The 23,354-nt window shown below is 44.4% G+C and overlaps 1 protein-coding gene across 15 annotated transcripts in view; it reads left to right on the top strand.

The window, feature by feature from the left end:
- ATP2B2 (ATPase plasma membrane Ca2+ transporting 2) overlaps nucleotides 1-23,354 on the top strand; it is a 414,874-nt gene that overhangs the window by 171,766 nt on the left and 219,754 nt on the right. Inside the window, exon 1 of one of the 15 annotated variants that reach the window (XM_071440020.1) lies at nucleotides 1,082-1,236. The exons of 9 other annotated variants lie outside the window; for them this stretch is intronic. The gene's annotated coding sequence lies outside the window, so the exon portion shown is untranslated. 5 more of the 15 variants (XM_071440018.1, XM_071440017.1, XM_071440023.1 and 2 more) reach the window with 5 other exon arrangements.

A 23,354-nucleotide genomic window follows, 5' to 3' on the forward strand; every position in this document is an offset into this window, starting at 1 on the left:
AAAAATTGATCAGCATAGATAAAACTCCTGATCAATGATCCCAGCACTTTTTTTTTTTTTTTTTTTTTTAAATAGCTTCCATTTTGGTGCAGTGCAGACTTTTGGTTTAACTGGCTGAATTGATATTCTGAGCAGCGAGTAAGGCAGGATGACAGAGCATCAGCACAGCTACTCCTATTATTGCTCAGGGAGGTGCTCCTGCCCACCCTGGCCAAGGCACAGGCAAACCATGAGCCACTGCTGTCCTAGGATGCTACAGAACACATCCCAACTTTTATCTGTGCTGTTTTACACATTCTTCACCAAAAAAAAAAAAAAGAAAAAAAAGAAAAAAAAGAAAAAAAAATAGAGAGAGGTTTTTTCTTGCATTCAGTCACTCTCAGGATTGAATGGTTTGAGGTAGGGAATTTGAAGTTGTAGTTTGGACATGGTACATGTACTGATCACAGTTTCCTTTGAAAAGAATAAACTATTACACAGAAAATATTCTGCTTTTCAAAGGACTGATGTTTCTGTCTTATTTTTGGTGTTTGAGTTTGTTTAGCACTGCTGTAACACGGTATCCCATTGGAAAAGCCTTTTACATTTCTGAATCCTCCATGTGCTAATAATTCAAAATAGCAGACACATAATAACAACTCAGAATGGATGGTGAGGAGCTGTAGATAAAATGCAGTTATTCCCCAAAGTGCAGGGCTGTAAGGAAGAGGAGGAGAAGGGCAGAGAGCTGCTCTGGCATGTGCGTGTGGTTTTGCAGCACATGCTGATGTGACCAGATCAGATTAAACGGGGATATTTCACTGTTCCTCCTGTACGGGTTTGGATTTCTGGCAGGCATGGCAGGGACACAAACACAACACAAACCCCACAGCGCTGCAAAGCTGCTTTTTTTTTTTTTTTTTTTTTTTTTTTCTTCCTTCTTTCTATTTTCCTTAGGATCCCCATTGTTCTTACATAAACAGAAAGAGCAGGGGAGGGCGAGCGAGGAGCCGGATCTTTGCGGAGGGTGATTATGAAGTAATTTGCAGCAGGGCCGTGCCGCCGTGCCGGGCTGTCATCGGCGGGCACAGCCCGAGCATCGCCGGGCACTGCGGGCTCAGCCCCGCCGCATCCTGCGCCTGCCTGCTCGGGGGCGCCGGGGATGCGCTCCACGGCCCTCCATCCCCCCCTCTCCTCCTCCAGCGACACTGATAGGACTTGACAGCCCTTGTCCTTGAAGGTTTCTCCCGTTTCTGAGTAAGTGGCATATTCCTGGTCGCTTGCCATCTTCCGTTTTTGTCATTATCCCAAGGGGAAGCATTAAAAAAAAAAAAAAAAAATCGCAAACAACAAACATGGTGGTTCAGTCCATATTTTTTTTATTATTTTAAAATTATTACTATTATTATTTTTCTTATTTTTTGGTTCGTTCCGCGAGCGGCCGCGGTGCGGTGTCCCCGCGGTGCGGTGCGGTGCCGGTGCGGTGCGGGGATGCTGCGGGCGCTGCCTCCCCTCCGCGCTGGTGGTACGGTCTGCAGAGCGGCTCCTCCGCGGCCGCTGCGCGCCTGCCCGCGCCCATGCCGAGCCCCGAGCCCTCCGCCCGCTAGCCGCCAGCAGGCTGCCGCTGCGCTGGGGAGCATGTCTTAGCCGAGTAAGTAGCGACATCCACAGCACGGGAGCAATAGTGATGGTGGCGATGATGGTGATGATGATAATAAAAAAAAAAAAAAAAAAAAAAAAAAAAAAAAAAAAAAAATCTTTTCCCCCTTTCCGTTCCTGAGCTCGTTAATTTGGCATTTTGCTGCCGGGGAAGGCGCGAGCTGATGGGAAGATGGTGTGGGGAATGAGGCTGAGTGATGCATTAGGTTTTGGTTCGTGCCCCGGGAGTCTCTGCAAAGGTAATGCTGCGACTCGTGTAGATTATTCTGTAAGGTCAAAGAGAAACTGCATAGCTAAAAGGCTCTCTTGCATCAGAAAGCGTTTGCTGGGCTTCGGTAGGTTGAGAATTCAGCATGATCTTGTTTTTGAAACGTATGGGCTTGATTTTGATTAAATCAGTTCTTTAGTGATGAGGAAAACACGTGGATGGGATTTTGCTTTTATCATTGCTGGTAAGAATCGGATGTGCCTTTTTTTTTTTCTTTCAGAAGCTCACATTTCACTAAAATGTGAGCAGTGCATTTTGACTGTTGTATTTTTCTAACTTTAATGTTCTCTTGCGATAGGCAAAGCTATTTCATGTTAGAAAAATCTATAATCTTCAGCTGAGTTCCTTTATAGAGCTGTTTATAGTTTTTCAGTGCGTTTGTTTGAAAGTAAAGGGCATGCAGGTTAAAAGCCCCAAGCATTGCCTTTGTATTGAGATGGACTAGAAAATAATGTGGAAGAAACTGGGAATTTTCTGTAATTCCTTCTTACCATGCATGGTGTTTCCTGTGGGAAGATGGGGAAAGGCTTTCCTGAGGTGTATGGTATATTAATTAAGACTTCTGACAGATAGACTTCCATTTATTTATTTATTTATTTATTTATTTATCTACTTAACCAAAAGAAGAATCAGCTTTAAACCCACTGAACGCTGCATGGAAAAAGCTTTTTTTGGCTGCTTGTGAGGCACCCAAGGCTTTAAGAGAAGCCCTGAGATTCCGGGAGTCATTTCCGATTATGTAAAGGGAGATTCTGTGCGTTTGATCCGCGCCTGCGGCGCTGGCAGCTCCTGCGCTCCGCCAGCAGCCGGGCTCTGCCCCAGCCTCCCCAGTCCCGACTTTAGGCTCGTCCTATCCCAGCCGGGGCACTTCCCTGAGCGTCCCCAGGGCTGCCGGGGCCATGGCTGTGGGCAGTCCCGGGGCTCCCAGGCAGCCACCAGCGGATGCTTAGCCCGCTGCTCCTGCTCCTTCTGCAAGGTGAGTGCTGGAGGGGCTCCAAGGGAACGGCTCCGATTCAGGAGAAACCTTCTACACCCCTGTTCCTCAGGGTTGCTGGGCTTTGACCCCCTGATTGCTTTCTGTGGTGGGGCTGGGGAAGGATTGCAGGGATGTGACACAAGTTGGGATGGCTGGAGGAGAGCTGGCACGTCCAACGTGGGAAAATTGCGCTTTTATTGCTGGCATGTGAGGCTGATGTTGGATGTTTGTGGTATGAAATTGGTAACGGGGAGGGGTGGGGGGTTTGTTAGTGTTTGCTTAGAGAAGGGATTACAGATCGACTTCGTAGTCCACATGTTTTTCTCTTACTGCTGAGATGCATTCCTGATTAGCATTTAATTTGTGAGAGGTCATCCATATGCATGACTGGCTCTTGTACCTTGCTCTGGAATAACTGTTTGACTCAGGTATCCAGCAGGTCTTTGATCACAGACAGCTTCTACTTTGTTCATGCTCCTCTCATTTTAATCCAAATTGCTACCTGTGAAGAGGTGGTTCACATTTTCCCTGTAGTGCTGGTAAAATGAGCAAGTTTGTGAATAAGGCAATAAGATAAGGCTCGTAGATAAGTTGTGTAGAGCAATGCAGCATGAAGGTTTTTCCCTTTTATTTATTTATTTTTCTCTGTATGGCCCCCTTTTCATCCTTTTTGTGTGTCTGTCTTCATTTCTATAGAGAATTGATTTTGGCCCGCATCAATGCTAAATATACATTCATTTTCATGGAAAAGGTCAATTTTCTTCTCTGCTGCAAACCAAACCGGCGTGATATCCCTCATGCTTTCTGCATATATAAAAAGGTTGCATGCATGTATACTGGAACAGCTTGGAAGAGTTTCATGCTTCCCAGCAGGATTCCAGCTTGCAGAAGACATGGTAATGATGAACTAGGTATCATACTGTTCTTCTAAGAGCTGCTGTGAAGTCACTTTTGTGAGTGCTTTTTTTCCTTTTAAATTTCATACCGTGTATCCAGGAAACAGCTTGGAAAGATTTTCTTTTCCCCTTTCGTCTTCCCCCAGCATTTAAAATGTTCAGCTTATCTTTCCCAGTGCTGTTGGATTAGGGATGCAACATTTTTTGAATCCTACTCAATATATATTTATATATCTTCCTGTCTGAATACAGCAACCGCGAGCTTACATCCTGCTAACGTATGAAAATGTTAAAAGTGTTCTTGCTTTTTAAATTTTTTTTTTTTTTTCCATTTTCATCCTGGAGTTCACACTGTCAAATGCCAGTTGTGTAGGTAGTAATTCCGTGTTCCATTTTGGAATAAATGTAGAAGTCTTGACCTTGTAACTCCCTCTCCCACTCAGTGAGAGCCCATTGCACTGCAGCAGGACTCCAGCAGTGGGGGTTCTCCAAATGGACCCCACCTCCCTTAGGAAATGGAAACACTTTTACAGCTTGCACCTAAAATCATCTTCTGAAGGGACCAAAGTGGTTCATTTGATTAACCTGACTGGGAAACCTTGTGGAGAATAAGCTGCCTTTTTTGCCAGGTTTTTTTATTGTGTTTTCAAGGAGACACAATGAAGGATGTGAAATTTAGCAAGTACTGCTCTGATTAATTCTGGTCAGATTATACATGATCTGATCAAATGTCAACCTCTCCCCCCACCATGATTAAAACCACACATTTCTGATTAATTTGAAATTACTTAATTTTAACCCCTTTTTCAACTGGCAAAATTAAGTTAATTTTGCCAGTTGAAAAAGGGGTTAAGAAACCCCAACAGCTAAGGATTGGAGAGGTGCTTTTGTTTAATGTAGCTATTAAAATATGATACTAAAGCTCCAGCCAGGCCCTCCGTGGGCTCCTGGTCGTGCTGAGGCTGGCAGGGAGTGATGACTCCGCTCTGAGGGAGCAGCATCTCTCCCTCCGTGTGTGCTGGGATCGCTCCAGCAGAGCAGCATCCCTGTGTGTGTGTGTGTGCTGGGATCGCTCAGCAGAGCAGCATCCATCCCTCTGTGTGTGTGTGTGCCGGGATCGCTCAGCAGAGCTCCATCCCTGTGTGTGTGTGCCGGGATCGCTCAGCAGAGCAGCATCCATCCCTCTGTGTGTGTGTGCCGGGAACGCTCAGCAGAGCTCCATCCCTGTGTGTGTGTGCCGGGAACGCTCAGCAGAGCAGCATCCATCCCTGTGTGTGTGTGCCGGGATCGCTCAGCAGAGCAGCATCCATCCCTGTGTGTGTGTGCCGGGATCGCTCAGCAGAGCAGCATCCATCCCTGTGTGTGTGTGTGTGTGTGCCGGGATCGCTCAGCAGAGCAGCATCCATCCCTCTGTGTGTGCCGGGATCGCTCAGCAGAGCAGCATCCATCCCTCTGTGTGTGCCGGGATCGCTCAGCAGAGCTCCATCCCTCTCTCTGTGTGTGCCGGGATCGCTCCAGCAGAGCTCCATCCATCCCTCCCTTCGTGTGTGTGTGCCGGGATCGCTCAGCAGAGCTCCATCCCTGTGTGTGTGTGCCGGATCGCTCAGCAGAGCTCCATCCCTCTCTCTGCGTGTGCCGGGATCGCTCAGCAGAGCAGCATCCATCCCTCTGTGTGTGTGTGTGCCGGGATCGCTCCCGAGCCCCTGCAGCCCGGGCTGGCAGCCGGGCAGGCTCGGCCCCGCCGCCCTGGACCAGCAGGGATGCTCGGATGCTCGCCGGGATCCAGCCGTCCCCGGTGCTCCGAGGTAACGGAGCCTTAGTGGAGCAGTTGCATAAGAGAAGAGAGTCTTTCTCTCTAGGTAGGTTGTGCTCCGCATGCTGGATGGTTTTTGGTGTGCCATAGAGATAAATAAAGGGCGTTGTGGAGGTTATATAAATGTATAGGCTTGAATTTCACCCATAAAACAAGGGTCAGTGGCATTTTATTGTGATCTTTATTGGAAAGTTCGGTGCCCTTTTGTAGGAAATGTAACCATACAGTGCAATTTTAAGAGTTCTAGGCTTTTTGGTTCAAGTTTTAGGTTAAAAAGCGTGGTTTTACTGTTGTATTTTTGATAAATAACCTTGGCTTTTGCGTTAAACCTGGAGATTTGCAGTTGAAGAACCAAAGTCTAAGAGAAGGGTTGGGAACGAGGTGTATTTTAATAAATTTAGGAGGCCATCAAGCTCTGTGAAAGGCAGGACAGAAACACTGCAGAGGGGTGAAACATGGAGCCTCAGAAGGGATGTGGAATTCCTGCCTAGGTACCAGAGTTGGCAGAGTTGGGAAATGGTAACCAAGTTACAAAATACTTCCCTTCTACCACACAGTGTATGAACAAGTTCATGCTGCTGGTAACTTGCTTTCCCTCGTTTTTAAAATATTCATGGCACAGTTAAAGCATCTGAGGGCTGTGCACCAGGCTCCCAGAGAATCCTAGAAACAGTTAATGGGAAAAGCTAAAGAGGCCCAGCAGTAAAACTGGGATTTCTATGGAAGAGTTTGTGCATTTTTTACCTTTTGTCTCCTTTGCCCACCCGCTGAAGGTGAAATGGCTGCAGGAAGCTGATTTCAGAGGCACAGAAGAGTTGAGGTTGGCAGGTACCTCTGGAGATGGTCCAGCCCAACCCCTCCTGCCCCATGTGGAGTCACCTATAGCAGGGCAATGCCCAGACAGGGTTTCAGGATCCCCAAGGATGGAGACTTCCCAACCTCTCTGGGCCACCTGTGCCACTGTTTGGCCACTACCACAGCTTTTGACCTTTAAATGGAATTTTCTACCTTTGCTCTCCTGGCCTTTTTGAGACCATTGAGAAGAGTCTGGCTTCATCTTCCTCACTTTCTCCCATCAGCTGTTCATTGATAAGGTTCCCCCTGAGCCTTCTGCTCCCCAGGCTGAGCAGTCCCAGTTTTCTGAGCCTCCTACCTGTGTGTGTCAGGTGCTCCAGTGCTTTCCTCCCCTCTGCAGGCCTTTGGAAGGCTCTCTCCATAAAGTCCAGGTGCCCTTTGCTCCCCCAGCCCAGCTGGGAGCACTGGTGGGAAGGGAGGCAGCCCTGTGCTGTGAGGACACTCTGCTGGCTCCTGCTCGGCCTTGGGTCCAACAGGAGCCCCAAGGCTTTTCTGCAGAGCTGCTTCCCAGCCAGCTGGCCCCCAGCCTGTCCTGCCTCAGGGGCACAAGCTTGCCTTTCCCTTTGCTGGCCATCCTGGGATTCCTCTTGGCCCGTGGCTCCCTCTGAGAGGCAGCTCATCCATCTGGTGGCACAGCCACACCTCCCCATTTGCCCACTCTGTGCCCTTGCACTGGGTGCTCTGTTCCTCCAGCCAGGCCATTAATAAAGCACTTGGCTATTGCATCAAAAGAAATCCCTTGGAAGGAGAGGATTAGAGCTGGAACTGCAATTTCAAGATTTAGCCCAGAATTGAAGTGCTGTGTTATTAAAAAATGCCAAAAAATTGGTCAATATCCTGAATACGTTTATGGTTGAGAGCGTGGAATTTGCAATATTGAATGCCCAATGCATTGCATCAGCATCCCAGGGTTTGAGGATGAAACAGGAAAATCAGTGATTCAGATTTACTAAGAGCTTATTTTATATATTAAAGAATGAAGACTCACAGCTGATGAAGTAATTTCAATTGATAATTTCATTCGCTGCATTTCAATTAAAGTGAGTTAAAAATAAAACCATATGAAATGAATTAAAAATAAAATGAGATTTAGTCCAATCTGATTTGGGTCTTGCTGAAAAATCTGTCGCACAGAATGAGGAAACAGGATAGGGAAGATGCTTATCTGTGGGATGTTGGGCAAAGAGCTATTTCTGTAGTCCTGGCCTGTCCAGTTCACTGACCTTCCAGCTCCTGACCTCTGGAAATTAGCTGGGCATTTGGAGAAAATGACACTCCTCATACACACACTCCATCTGAGGAGATTTTTACTTAGACAAGAGCTGTCTTAGTCTGATAAGTTATCTTCTGTGCTTTGGTTTGGATTGTGTTCCACAGCAGAAATCTGTGCAGACTTTGGACCACAGTTTGGGATCAGACTCAGCATTTTAAACAGGATTTGGGATTTGGGATCCCTCCTTCTGGTCCCCCAGCTAAAGTTTCATATGACAATTCCCACCAGCTGTCCCACGTGAGGCAGGGAATGACAGCCAATGCTGGGATTGGGTGATGGAGTTTATCCAAGATCCAACAAGTTTTGGGCTTTTACCCTGCTTGATCTCACAGGCTGTCCCAGGCTTTTGTCTCCATGCATCTCAGAATTCCAGGATCTCCCCTTATTTGTCTTTCCAAACTCCCCTTGGTCTTCTGTCCTATCTTCACTTTTTTTTAATCCTGGATACCCTTGTTTTCTCAGAGATCACTTCTTTGCTCAGCCTCATCTTCCTTCTGGAGCTCAAGAGGCCTCAGTTTTCCAAACCTCAGAACCCCTGCCATGCTCAGTCCCTTTGGTGGTGCTGTCTCATCCCTCTGCACTAATTCCATGCCCCACTGGTTTTAGTCCAGGTATCCTCAAAACCTGAAGCCAGCACAGTGGGGCTGGAACCAGCAAGGAGCAGGCTCCTGCAGGAGGGTGGAACAGTCTGGGACACCTTCACAGCCTCACACACATCCTGGGGTCTGCTGCACTCTGCTCTGCTGCCATCTGTCACCTGTGGCTGGAGTGGGGCTCTCAGAGTCTCTGTGGCTGAGATGACCCCGAGGTGTTTTGAAAGTCTCTTTTTCCCAGCCCTGGGATTGAAGGAGGAGACAGGATTCTTTGACTGTGGTTTTCAAGGTTGTTTATTCTCCATTTATTATCCATTCCATTCTTTTTCTGACCTGCTGAGGTCTGTCCAGTGGGTCAGTCTGTGGCACACTGACCGCCCCAGAGGCGGTGTTAGTTTATTATACTAAAAACTATGTGTACATTATTTACAATAATTTCCCAATACCTATCACCTGTGTTAGACACTGAGTTTCTACTCTAAACCAATCCAAAAATGCCACCATCACCCAGAAGATGAAGGATAAGAAGAAGAAAGAAGGAGGACAAGGCACGCCCAGTGCCTTGTGCAGTTAGGAGGATGCTTAGGGCCAGTGATAGGGCCAGTATGAATAGGATTATGTTTATTACTCTTCTCTGGGTTTAAACCAGATTCTAAGGATTGGAAGTCGATTGTAATTAATATACTAGAAGAGTAAGGTCCTCATCAGTAGATAGAAGTGTAGAGGAATAATCATACGACGTCTACAAAGTGTCAGTATCAGGTGGCTGCTTCAGTCCTTCCATCTTGGCTCCTGAACCCCCATTTTAATAACCCAAAAGTCTGCTTTTCTATCTTGTGACAAACTATCATTCTACTTAAACTCTCGTGGCTTGTAAATCTTCACACAAAGTTGGTAATTGTTTCCATGGGTTAAAATCAAAGGCACAGGTGGTTTTGACTCTGTGCCAGGGTCTCTGAGCCTCCTGGCAGCCTTGAGCCCTCCAGGACAGCCAGAGGGATGTCCTGGGCTCTGACATGGGGGGATCTCCATCCCCATTCCCCTGGCTGCCTCAGCCTTCCAAGGCCAGCTCCCCCATCCTCACTCTTTGTTCAGCAGCCTGCTGTGCCCCAGTGGGCCTTGAGGGAAGGGGGACACTTCCCAGAGGGGTGGTGGCTCTTTGGCATGTGCACCGTTTGTCTTGGGGTTGGATGAATTCATTGCAATGGTTGTGCTCAGCACCTCACTAACCTTGGCCCTGCCTGGGTGCTGATGGAGCACAATAAAATGCTCTGCCACCGATCTGACTTGTCTTTCACAGTGGCACACCTCGTGTCACACAGGTCATTGGAAGGGAACAGCGTTCCCAATAAACCCTTCCAGTCTCCTTGGGAAAAGTGCAGTCCCAAGTGTCAGGAGGCAGCATTGATCTGTGTCCTCTGGAAGTCAGCTGCAGAAGAAGCTGTTGTCCTGGCTGAGGACAGCTGCTCAATTTGCACTGCAGGCTTCCCATGTCCCTTTCCTCTGCTTGCATTGTAATGAACATTTCGCACATTGCTCTAAAAATACCTCCAAATGATGTTTGATATTAAGGGACCAGCGAAATGCAATTACAATGAAATGATGATTTCATGGTCTTTTTCACAATGAGATTGTCATCCTCCTTCCCCCAGTGCTTGAAGCAATACCTATTTATGAGTAGTTGAGCTAACCTGGGAAATTCCAAGAAGAATTGCAGACAGCTCCTGAGATGCAATGCAAATTGTTGCAGTACCCATGGAGGACATTTGCATGATGGTAGGACTGGTTGTCTCTGTGATGCTGTCGTGGTGATTGTTATGCAGAGAACTGCAGGATAAAATGGTAGTGCTAAATCAGCAGTGCTGAATAAGATGGCTGAAAATGCCAGGAAAACAAACTGTGGGAGCAGGAGGATTACAGGAGGGATGAGATGCCCAAATCCCAATGCAGGACATCTCCCAGCTTTCTTGGGGACAAACTTTTGGCTCTGCAGGTAATTTCCATGGCTCTTACTGAGCTTTTGGTGCCTCCCTCATGCCCACACTGCATCCCTCTGCAGCAGGCAGGACAGAGCTCCTGCCATGGAGGGGAAAGGCTGAGGGCATCCAAAAGGATGTGAAAGGACTGCCCTGATATTTGCACTGCAGCACCAAGAACTCCCCTTCCGGGCATAAGGGTTTGGAGGTGATGCTTTATCCTGAGTGTTTGTGGGGAGCTGTTACCCCCAGGGCACTGTGTTGGTGAGTTTGCACCACTGTTTGCAGAATCTTTGGTTTTAAATCTTGTTTGGGTTCATCTAAAATAGGACTGGGTATCTCTGTCTGTCCCGTGTGATGCCTAAATATTACAGAATGTGGAGGGGTTGGGTTTATTTCCATGCTTGGGCTGAAGTCAAGCCCAAGCATGGAAATAAATCATATTCCCCTTTTCTGTCTTCTTGGGAAGACAGAAAAGGGGAATATGATTTTTTTCAGGAATATACGACACAACAAGAGATGACATGGATAGGCACCTGTCAGAAATGAACTGGTTTGGAAATGCAGGTGGGACCTGGCTTGTCCCCAAGCTGGGGGAAGCTTGGGTGGGCCAGCTGCTGCCTGTGGCTGGCAGCAGACTTGACCTTGGAGATGGGAGAATGTGTTGAGAGAGACAAACTGTGCTCAGACTGTTTAAAAAAAAAAAAAAAGGGACTCTCTGCTGCAAAGCTTGAATTGCTGCCTATTGCTTTGGTTATCTTCTTATAAATCTTAATATGGCTGTTCAATTGAAGCAAGTACAGTTAGGATGCCATTCCCTACCTTGGGATGGATCCTCCCCTCCAGCAATGTTTTCAAAATAATGAAAAAAAAGAAGCAGCAATCTGAGGAAGGCACATATAAAATCTGCAATGCAGAAATAGGATTATATATTTATCTGAGTTCTCATGTAGACAGATGATTAATACAGTACCAGCTACAGGGTTTATAGCTTGGTATATCATTAAGGTTCCCTGTAACTCTACTGTGAAAAGATAATAAATTAAGTGTCCTCGTCCCTGCCCTTGTCCTCCTTTTTCTAGTTTAGAAACACACTTGGAAGTTTTAATCTGAAAACACAATTCTGGTACCAGAACTGAGGATGGAAAGGAATGAAAGGGAAAATGGAAGACATCAAGACATCTGAAGTGGTTTTTTTTTCTTGAATCTTTTTAAGACTTAAAATTGAGCATGAGGTTTTAACATACAAGTCTCATTTACATATCTGCTTTAGGATTAGGAGGGGATCTTGAAAAATATTGCTAGGAAAGTATTTTTGGGGTGGTTTTTTTTTTTTTTTTTGTTAGAGAAAACTAACACACAATTTCTTAATTGGGTCCAGCTTCCTTCTAAGGAAATCTTGTTCCCCTCCTTTACCTTATGTGGAGCAGATGAAAGCTGCAGATACAGGACATGTTAAAGTTTTTAGGATCAATCAGGAAAGCAGCAGTGCTTTCTGAGCCTTAATTGCCAAACCCTGAGAGAAGAATAATTGCAATATTTAAATTAAACCTGAATTAGAATTCTGTGAAAGAACAAATATTAAATTAAGTAGAAACATCCAAGCACATTCCTTTTAAAGAAGGCACTTTATAGTGGGAGGCAGTCCTGTGAGCTCAGTGCTGTTGTGGGCATTGGGAATCAGAGAGGATTAGGCTCTGGGATCCTCTGGAAAGCCTCTGTGCTGGATTTATCCCATCAGAGAACTGACCCTGCTGCCTCCAGGCAGAGCACGACCCGGGGCTGTGGCAGGGCCAGCAAATCAGAGTGGGCTGGAAGGGCTCCCCCTGACCCTGCACAGGGCAAAGGGCCCCTCAAGGAGGGCACATTTCACAGGGAGGCTTGGGATGAGTCCTGGGAAGGGATAAACCCTTGCCCATAGAGAAGAAAATCAGTGTCTGTGTGTATGTACACGTGTGCACGTATGCATCTCTCAAAGCACCCGAGCAGAGAGCAGTGGCTCTCAAATCCTTCTTGCTCTTTGGTTTGCTGTGGAGTTTAATTCCATTCAAAGTTAATCTTGCAGTGGTTCACTTGAAAACAATACCAATTTTGTACTGCCTCCCACACACCAGATCCACTCCCTTCCTCAGTAATTCTTGTTTGACCTCACAGCTGGTTCTCCAGAAACTTTCCTCCCAGCTGCCAGAGATTTCTATTCAGGAGTTACCCTCAGGAGCAGCAGCACATTTCCATCTTGGTCTGGCTTTTGTGTTTGTTCTGTAGTGAACACAGAGCCTCAAAGCTCCAGGCCTCACTTAATTCAAAATTTTCTATGGATTTGACTTTCTCTCCCATGACTGCTTTTTTACAGCCCCCAAGTTCCACCACAGCAGTAAGAAAACAAATACAGGAATGCTTGTGATTACTTGAGATAAAAATTTCTTCTTGGGAGCTGTGGAGTTCATTCCTGCAGAGGACTGAACAGACCAAGGAATGAACCACATGCCCCATTAAATCACAGAACACCAAACATCTGTGGAGATGGCCATAGGAGCTCCATGAAGCTGCTTTTAGTTCTGGAAGGAAGAGGGAGGAGATCCTACTCTTTTTCACCTGGGAGAAACCAAATAAAAGCTTAGAAATAGGGAATCCCCTCAAACCTGTTGTTATTATTTATTATCCCTTCAAACCATATTGTTACATGGCTTAAACTGAAGACCCATCAGCTTCCATGGGGAAGGGCATGGGAAAAGTGGGATATTCCATGTGTGCCCATAAGAAATAGCCTTGTAAGGAAAAAGTATGTAGAGCAGAGATAGTGGTTTGGAGGGTTTTTAATCCACGTGGAGGATGGAAAAAATCTCATTGTAATTAAGGCATTTCCTAGGATCTCTGTTATCAGTGGCAAATTCTTTTGTCTGCAAACAGGTCTTGACCCTGGCAGGCCCCAGGGGTGTTTCTGTGGGAGTTTCTGGGTGCAGCTGTAGGAGCCAGTGAGGGAAGAAGGGTTTGTGGCCTGTGCAGACACCCAGCACTGCCAGGCTCTCAGCCAAGGTGTGCAGTGAACATACCAACAGCTGGGGACAGGCAAAGTCACAGAATTCACAGAATGACCAGGCTGGAAGAGACCTTCAAAATCATGGAGTCCAACCCAGCCCCAACACCTCAATCAAACCCTGGCACCAGTGCCACATCCAGGCTTTGTTAAATAAAGGGATGGGGACTCCACCACCTCCCTGGGCAGCCATTCCAGAACTTTATCACTCTTTCTGTGAAAAACCACTCCAAACCTGATGTGTCCCATGGGAAAATCTCTTTGGTGCCTTCTCAGAACACTTCCAGAGTGGCAGATCTGCTGTCCATCTCTCCAATACATGCAGTCCTTGAGTCCCCAGAGCTTTGGGCAGCTTTTCCTCCCTGGGGCCTCCCCATCACAGCCCAGCCAAACTGATTTTTAGCATTCATCTCTGCCCAGAGGAGGGAGGGAATTTGCTGTGTGCCTTTGCAGGACATTTTGAGATGAGTTTGGAGAATTTAGGTGGTGCTGGTTGAGCCTGAGCTTGGGTTTCTCCACAGCCAGTGTCTCCCTGGAAATCTTTTGTCTGGGATTTCTTGCCTGAGTGTGTGGAGCAGCCTCTCCCTGTTTTTCAGACTGATGGATATATTGGTTGTTGCTTGTGGATCTTCTTCGGCATCATCTGCTTTCATTAGCATTTTTGAACAAAGGAATGAATCAGAATAAATCACAACTAATAGAAATATAGGAACAGATTATCATTTTGCAAAGCTGAACTCTCTCAGAGGAGATTACGTATTTAAATTGAACAAATACAACTTCATAAATAAACTAAATTAAACATCATCTAATTTTACTTTTGAAGCCAAGCAATTTTAATCCATACTCAGCTTCTTGTATAAATATTTCCCAACTCCGTTTTTATTCTTTGAAGCATTCTTATTCATATTTAAAAACCAAAAATGTGCCAAATTGAACCACAGTTGTGTATACTGAATAAATGTAAAAGCTTGGGTATATTGCATAATAATCTGGGAGTTGGCAGGAGGGAGTGATTGCGTTTGTGAGTGTCCAAGTAGTGTAAAAATGCTTCTGCAGAACCCAGTGTTTGTCTCTAAAGCTCTCTGACTGATGGCGTGCCTGAAAAATCCTCTCCATAAATCCCTTTTGCATCGTTCAAAAGGAAGCCATAGATTATTAGAAATCTATAGATTTCCCCAGGGATAATTGATGCAGAAACTGTGGTGCTTCAAGAGTTGCCCAGCTGGTCTGGACTGTGAGCAAATTCCAGTTGGAATTCCTGATGGAAGGGCTGGTTTACTGCAGAACTAATTCTTAGCACTGGGAGAATTTCAATGCCCCCAAATATGTCACTGTGAGATGGGAAATGTGCTTTATCAATCATCTTATTAGGCAAAAAGAGCCTTAAAAAAAAAAAAAAAGGTGATAAGGTTGAAGAATTCTTGTTAAATGTTTCATTGGATGTTTCAAAGCTGAAATATAATTTCAGTCCACCCTGTGTTCAGTCTACAAACCACAATCAAAAGCCATTTTCCAGAAATGGCTTAAATGCAGTTCTTTCTGCATGTTCATTTAATCACTACATGCAGTTTGCAGAACTGACCTGTCCAATGACTTCAGGGCCTGCAAATGCTTAACAGGGCTTTGCAAAAATACTTCATTTCTAAGTAAATCAGATGGAAAGTTACCAAGAACTTGGTTTTCATCTAATATTTTGAAGATAGGACAAAACAAGAGAAGTGAAATAAATCTGCATCCTCTTTCTTGTTTTAATATTGAGCCATTTATTTATGAAGTTTTATATAAAGGTAAAAAAAAATAAAAACATTACAGGTAAGATTTATTTTCAAACTAAAATCATTAGAATGGTTAGTTTGGGTAAAAATTCTACTTTTCCTACCACAGTTAGATTTTTCTGGGAATAGTTGAACACAGCTTTTCCCAGTGGTCGACGGGAGCATTTGCTGTGTGTAGCAGCAATCCAGTAGAGCTTTGGGATTGTAGATTAATGGGAATGTTGGAATGGCTGGGTTTGTTCTTCAGAATGCAAAGCAGCCAGGTAGGAGGTGAGGAAATTTAGGCTGCTGCTGTTTGCTCCATCTTCCATCACCAATGAGAGCTCCTGGCTGGGAATTTTGTCACATAGCAAATGAAAAAAATGCTCCTGTTGGTGCTAAGTGCAGGCAGGTCCTGCTGAAATCCAAGGAAATTCAATTTTCCTGGTGAAAGGTGCAGCCCTGATAGAGGAGGGCTCCCAAGGATGGGGTGAGCACTGCTGCAGTGCTGCTCCACCTTTTCAGGGTGTCCTGAGTGAGTTTGCAGGGATGGTGGGATGAGAGGAGGGATCATTTCATCAGGAGAATGCAGCAGGAAGTGGTTCAAGAGCTGCACGAGGACATTTTGCAAGGGAAATGTTTCAGCAGTCCTGCATCTTGGAAATATCACAAATAATCAAGTACTTGTCCCCAGGTTATGTGCTGGTGACAAATGATGTGCTCCTCAGGCTGGGGCCAGTGGGAGAGGTCAGCTGCAATGGGGAATGGGTAAAGAGCATTCACTGAGAAGGATTTTCTGCAAATAGCACTTAGTAGATTCTGGTATTTCTTGCAAAGCAAAAATTTGCCATAAAAAGTTTGGTATTTTTTTGGTAGCTGCAGAGAAAGAAATGTGAGAGCATAATTTAATGTAAATTGTCAAAACAATATTTTGACTTTTCTCCTGTGGACTGCAATTGTTCCCTCACCACCAAAGTCCTGGATGCATCCCAGTCCTTATGAACATACCTGATTCTGGACATGGTTAGATCCCATCCATCAACTGTTAGCTGCAAGAACAGATTTTTGCATATTTAGACCTTCTAAACATTGTTTACAAATAAAAAAGGCTGATAAATCCCTGTATTTTTGATAGACAAAATATAGTCTGACCTTTAGTGGTTTAGTCACCATTCCACATATAAAATATATTTACATAATTTTAAAAATTATTCTTCTCAAAATGATATTGAGAAGAATCATTTTTAAAATGATGTAAATATATTTAAATATATCTTCTCAATATCATTTTAAAAATCATTCTTCTCAAAAATGATATAAATATATTTAAATATATCTTTTCAATATAATTTAAAAAATGATTCTTCTCAAACAGCTGTTTTTTACAGCATGACAAGGATTTGATATTTGAATAATTCAGGCATGGGAAGTGTGGTTCTGCCTAAGATTCAGACTGACATCTTGGTCTAGAACATTAAATACTGTCTTATGCACAAAATGTTAATTATTTTATTAAAATCTGTATGCATGAATCATTCCCTGACACAAGGTAATGTACTTGCAACTCAAAATAACCTCATTTGAGCAAATGTTTCTAATCAAGGGGAAGTGGCCTGGCATGATACTGCAGAAGGGTTGGCCAGAGTTGTGCAAAGAATATTTTAAACTGTGTTTTTTGGGGCTCGGTGAGGTTCCTGCAGGAATTCTGGCAAAGCCACTGGGGCTGCCTGGTGCCCTTACTGGGATGAGGTGGGCAAAAGGCAGCGGGAGGGAATGTCAGGATCAGTGTCAGACTGGGATTGTGGCGATGCTGGGAGCTCTGTGCCTGTGACTCCTGGGCTCTCACTGAGGCCTGGCATCAGCAGCAGGTTCTGGGGGGAAATATTCACTATAGACCTTGGGGAATTTTCCTTGCTTGCTGTCCAAGGGGATGCAGAGGGATGGGGACAGCAGGGTGAGGGGACAGCAAGGCCAAGTGTGGGTCCTGCCCTGGGGTCACAGCAACCCCTGCAGCTCCAGGCTGGGCATGAGCAGCTGGAAAGGTGGGAGAGGCCCTGGGGCTGCTGGGGACAGTGGCTGGACATGAACCCAGGGGTGCCCAGGGGTGCAGGAGGCCAAGGGCACCTGGGCTGGGGCAGGAATGGTGAGGCCACAGGAGCAGGGCAGGGATTGTCCCCTGAGCTGGCCCTGCTGAGGCACCACCCCAAACCCTGGGGTCAGTCTGGGGCCCCTCACAAGAGGGACCTGGAGGGGTCCAGGGCAGGGAATGGAGCTGGGAAGGGGCTGAGCCTGGAGAAAAGGAGGCTCAGGGGGGCCCTTGTGGCTCTGCACAGCTCCTGACAGGAGGGGACAGCCAGGGGGGTCGGGCTCTGCTCCAGGGAACAGGGACAGGAGGAGGTTGAGACTGAAGAAATGAAAAATCATCACTAAAAGAGTGGTCAGGCATTGGGACAGCTGCCAGGGAAATGGTGGAGTCACCATTCCTGGTCATTTTCAAAGAGCATCTAGTTGTGGCACTTGGGGACATGTTTGGGTGGTGATAACTCCTGGATTCAGTGCTCTCCCAGGGCTTTTCCAACCTAAACAGTCCTATCCTGTTCTGGAGAAAATGTTCCCAAAGCTGAGTAAAAGTGGAAATCCTAATTATAAGCTGAGTCAGAATATTTTTCTTAAGTGATCCCATTAACACTGTGGCCTCCCCAAAACCTTTATTCATTCTGAGATATCTTACCTCAGCTTTTGAGCAGTAATTTGTGCTACAAAGGAATAGATATTCATTGGCAGCACTTGGCAGTGCCCTACATTGTAATTAGGATCATGACCACTAAATTAATCAGAGGTTCAAGAAAGAACTCCCAAACCTGAATTTATTAGAATTGCTTATTTTATATGAATTTTTAATTAGGTCTATCTAAAGCATTTCACCCTTTTATTTTCCTGTACCATTTACTAACTGTTTGTTATGCCATGTTTTTTCAATCTATTTGTTTTCCAGAGTTTTAACCTAAATTATTTTTATTTAACCTCAATTATCTTTGAAGTGCAGCTACACTAGATGAGGCATTGGACATAGATGTGTACAGTGCATCCTGACAAAAAAAGCCAAAATAATTCTGAGTGACAGACTTGCAGGTTATTCATAAAAAAAAAAAAAATCCTTGTTAAAGAAACTGGAAGATGGAGAGAGAAGGAAATAATTGTATTTTAGGTTTATCTATAAACTAAAGAGAACCAGCAGAGCTGGAGTTCATTGCATGTGCTTCCTAAAAAGCTCTTGTCATGTCCTCCACTGTTCATGGACTTTCTTTGCAGCTTTTCCATGGTAATGATTGAAGTTTGTGCAATGCCTTGGTTTGGAGTGGCTGGGCCTGTTTGAATATTGTTCTTGAGTGTTGATATTGAATATTGTCATTGAATACTGATATTGAACATTGATATTGAATATTGTTACTCAATATTGTTATTCAACACCATTGTTGAGTACCGTTATTGAATATTATTGGATAGTTTTGTGGAGTATTGGTTTTGAATATTGTTATTGAGTATTGTTATTGAATATGGTTATTGAATATTAGCAGCCCCCGGTACTCTGCTGGTTTTGGGGAGTTTGTGGTGACATGCAGAGCCTGTACATGAAATAAATCCTGCCTGTAAACAGGTATCAGGGAATAGGAAGGGGCTGGGTCTTGTGGGGCCAAGCTCCCAGCAGAGATGGGATCAAACCCAGAAGCAGCAGAGTCATTCCCAGAGGGAATGAAGTGTTTGCTGCCTGGGGAATAAATGGAGATGCACTGGGAATTCTTAGGAGTTTCTGTTCTGTTGAACATTTTTTCAGGTGCTGAAGGACTCCTTATGCACACTTTCCCCTTTAAAGCAGTTGATTGAAACTTTATTTTTTGGGTAAAGTCGAACAGTGAGAAATAATCTGGATATGATCTTGAGGTATCACTTCTCTGCATGTGAAGATCTTCCAAAGCTCCACACAGAGTTTGAAATCTACCCAAGTATTTTCATGTGTTTGCTCTTGGCTTTAACCCTTCTCTGAATGTTTGGATATATATAATATATTTCTACTAAAGACAAAAAAAAAATCTAATTATTTTTAAAACATACATGAGCTGGCTATCAGATACCTCTTTAAAGTTATTTCTTTTCAACAGTACTTTCTGGATAAATAAATATCACTACCACATGTATTTCAGCTATGGAAAAAAAAACCTGTGGAAAACCAACTAGGCAAATAATAATGGACTTTTGGACCATTCTCCAGATGAGACATTTCATTTCATGCAAATTCAGACTACAGCCTTTAAGGATATAGTTTATAACAGAAGTAGCAGATGAATATTTTTTTTTCCTTTGATCTTGATTTTATTTATGTTCTGCTTCAGGTACCTCAGTACTTAGGAGCTCAAGCAAAGTGGTCATACACATTCTTCCAATGTCACATTTCATCTCATGTTTTACTTTTCTCTTTATTTTCCTTCCAAAAAAGGCTCTTTCTCATGCTTATGAAGATTTAACTAGAAATTGAATTTTAAAATATGGGACAGTTGTCAAAATCCAAGTTAATCCAAGTTTTGTATGGCCAGTAGACAACAGAGAAAAGGGAGAACCCAGAATGTGTGTTGGACACAGAACTGGGAATCCTATAAAGCTCATTTTAATATATTTTTAAGAACTATATATTTATGTATGCAGATAGTTTTGAAAATGAGGAGCATGGACAAGTGTAGGCAATACCTTATGATGGTTTGAGCACAGGTAATTTATAACCTGTGCTTGGCCAACTTTGAGCACTGAGTTTTGCACTTTTAACATTCCCAAAACATTTCTTGACAGTGTGGGTATTCATATTTATATTTATATTTATAAATATATCTAAAAGCTTTGGCTTTTTTAAGGAATGCTTTCTGAATTCCCTGACCAGCCTTGAGGTGTGTTTTATTGGAAGCTGATTCAAACATTAACCAGCTAAAATAGAATGAATTATGAAGCAAAAGCTTGTTTAGCAAAGCGCTGTGAACCCACCAGGCACCATTGTTATGCCATTTTTGTTTTTAATAGACAGGAATGAGGTTGTAAACAGCAAAATTTGTCCCAAATTGGATTCAGAAGTTATTTTAGGGCCTGGGGAGGAGCACTGCAGGCCCAGGTGTTGTTTCGTGTCTCCCTCTGGGTGCAGCAAGGCTCTGCTTGGGCAGGGGGGGCTTTCAAGGCAGTTTGCAAAGATTTCTGTGATGCAAACCTTTGACAGACCCCACAGGCAAGGAAAATACAGTGATAAATTGTCAGGCAGCTATTTGGAGTTTAAAAGGCTGAAAAATCAGCTTTGAGAGAAGAGAGGGATTTTCTTAAAGACGGAGACTTTAAAAGGGCTTGGTGGTTTCTTCTCTCAGCTCCTGCTTGGTGACAGCTGCTGTTCAGCAATTTTCTTCTTTTGTTTAGTCTTGATGAGCAGTGGTGGGGGTTTTGGGGTTGTTTTGTTGTTGTTTTATTTTTAAATAATTTTATTTATTCCTTTTGAGCATGAGCTGAAAACACTTGGTGCTTCTGAATACCAAGAAAGGTGGTGGGGGAAGGAGCAGGTGATGCAGAGGGTTTGGTTGGGGTTCTGATATTGTGTTATTTTTTATTATTTATTGTATTATTTTTTTATTGTATTATTTTCCATTACCTCATATCAGGTATGTTCTCAGTGAAGGGTTAAAGGCTAATTAGACAAATATATCATTCATTAGGGATGGGTAAACCAGTCTGGAAAATCTAAACAAGATAACAGAGTGCTCCAAATTGCAGCTAAGCAGAGTCTTGTCCATTGAAACCAAAGTTAAGGAGCTGTTTGGCTTAAATTAACTTGCTGAAGCTCCATCCAGGGTTTTTCTGTTGCCAATCACATTATTGTCTTTCAACTCATGAGAGGAGCATTCAGAACATTTCAATAGCAGTTCTGTTTCCTTTGTGTTTTTATCTGTGGTTGATTCTCAGCGTGCTGGTTTGACAGAGCTGTTATTTCACATAAACATGTGGCTAAACAAGAGGTTTTACAAGCAAAGCAGCTTCTGAAATTGCTTGGAAGAAGCTCTGAGATACTTTTCCATCAGTATCTGTGCTAATGGATTGTGTTCCTTCTCATCAGACCCAGGGAGGGATTCACATATTCAGGACAGCTGTCAGACCTTGTGAGTTCTCTCCACTCCATGAACTTGGCTGTAACATGGACACGAATTTGGGATTTGTCAGGGGAGGTGGGGATGGGCAGAGTTAGAAAATCCCCCTGTCCTGGAGAGAGCAGGACTGCAAGGGCAAGGCTTGGATCAAGTGATGGAGAAGGAAACTTGCTTTGTGAGCATAACCCCGAATTTTGCCAGTGTGTTGATAGTAAATAGAACATCTTCTGCAGTGAAATGTCAGCCCTGTGCCACAGAGACTCTCCTGGAGTGCTTACAGACAGCCTGTGCTTGGCAGTGTCAAATGCAGAAGTTGTACAGTGCTTTCAGATCTGTCACGGACATCAGAGTTCACTGGTTCAAAATGAAACATCCCAAATGATGCTACTTATGCTGGGCCCCAAATAATTTAATTTAACTGTGCATTACTTCAGTTGTTATAGTATCAGCAAATAAAATAATCACTTATGAGACATTTTTGCAGCAGATGACCAAAATGTTTTATTGCTCAATACCAATCACTGGATTAGGAAAATGGATTACAACTGTGAGTAATGAGTTCCTAAAGCCCCTGAATGATATGATTTCTGTAAATATCTGCTTGATTTCATTAACCTTGAGAATGTAGAGGAATAACTGACTGCAACAGTGGGCTGGTACCTCCTGTTTTGTACTGAATTTACTCTGTATTTATTGATATACAGGGGAGTTCTAACTGGGAGTCATTCCAGTGAATGGGCTGGGTTTGGATAAATGGCAGGAGCTAAAGAGCTGCTGTACCTGGGCATGGTGCAGTTCTGCTCAGCCCTGAGCTTGTAAAACAATAGCATGGAAAATGGAAAGAGTTTGTGTTTAGAGAGCCTTACTTAATATTTAATACAATCCTTAAATGATGTTTTCTGCCAATAATAGCGTTTTTAAGGTTTTGCCTGAAGGGATCTCTCACTCAATGGAAGTTGAGCTATGAAATCAGGGTGCAGCTGCCATGGTGAAATGTTTGAATTAAGTCTCAGTGTAGTCACAAGAGTATTTTATCCTTTTCCTGTGCACCTGTGGAGAGTTCACTGCTGGGCTAGGACAGAAACATGTACTCAGTTTTCTCTGCCTAAAATAGCAAATACACCAGCAATAAACTCTGAGTGAGGTGTAGTCCTCTTCTCCTCTGCCTGACCTAAAGGTTTGAGATGTTTTTCTCAGATTTGAGTGGTAAATTATAACTTAAGTATTGGTCCAACTGGAAGACCAGTCCTGTAGGCATAAACTCTCTGTTTTAAGTCACTTGATGAAAAATATCCTGTCTGCAAGTGGGAAAGAAAAGCCTTAAGAATAATAGGGCTGGTAATTAAGCTTGTTAACAGTGCCAGCTTGGGGGAATTGTCTTAAGGGGTAAATGATTGCAGGACCATCTGCATTGGTATAGAACTGCAATACTCCTCACACACCTTTCTGCTGTGGGGTATTTGCCTTTCAAAATACCTTTGCTGAATGCAGCACTGAAAAAAGGCCTTTAGGGGCTGGTAACTGTGTGATTAACTCACAAAACTGCTCATGGAAAAAGCTGCCGTGAGTATCCTGCCTTTGGACCAGCCTGGAGCTGCTGTGCTCATTGGAAGGTCAGGGGAAGGGCAGCCATGGGCAGTGAGGTTTGAACTGAGCACACACTGATTTTCTGTGCATTTAGCATCTTCCCTGATGCTGTAAATGGGAAGCTGCAGCTCTGTATAGCAGGAAAATGCCCCATCCTTGTGCCAGCACGTCCCTCCCTGCTGGAACTTGCTGTCTCCACCAAGGGTGTCCCACCTGCAGGTGCAGCAATTCCAGGGAAAATGGACACCGGGAGGGACAGGGGCAAACCCTGTCAGCTCGGCTCCTGCAGCCTCTTCTGGGCTGTGATCCTGTGCACAATGTGCAGAAAACTGCTCCTCAGGTCGTTCAGAGCAGGAATGGACAGCAGCAGAAGGGGTGCAGAAGATGGATGGGCTTGAGGGACCTAAATTCCCCTCCCAACATATGGAATAAAGGGATTCCTGTGGAGATCAGCACTGCAGACACAGCTGCTCCTTCTCCACCTTGCTGTCTCATCCCTTGGTTCCTGCCTCTTG

This window comes from Agelaius tricolor, unplaced genomic scaffold (genome assembly GCF_023055355.1).
Source record: "Agelaius tricolor isolate 1412-34295 unplaced genomic scaffold, bAgeTri1.0.p SCAF_14, whole genome shotgun sequence".
NCBI classification, from domain to species: Eukaryota; Metazoa; Chordata; class Aves; order Passeriformes; family Icteridae; genus Agelaius; species Agelaius tricolor.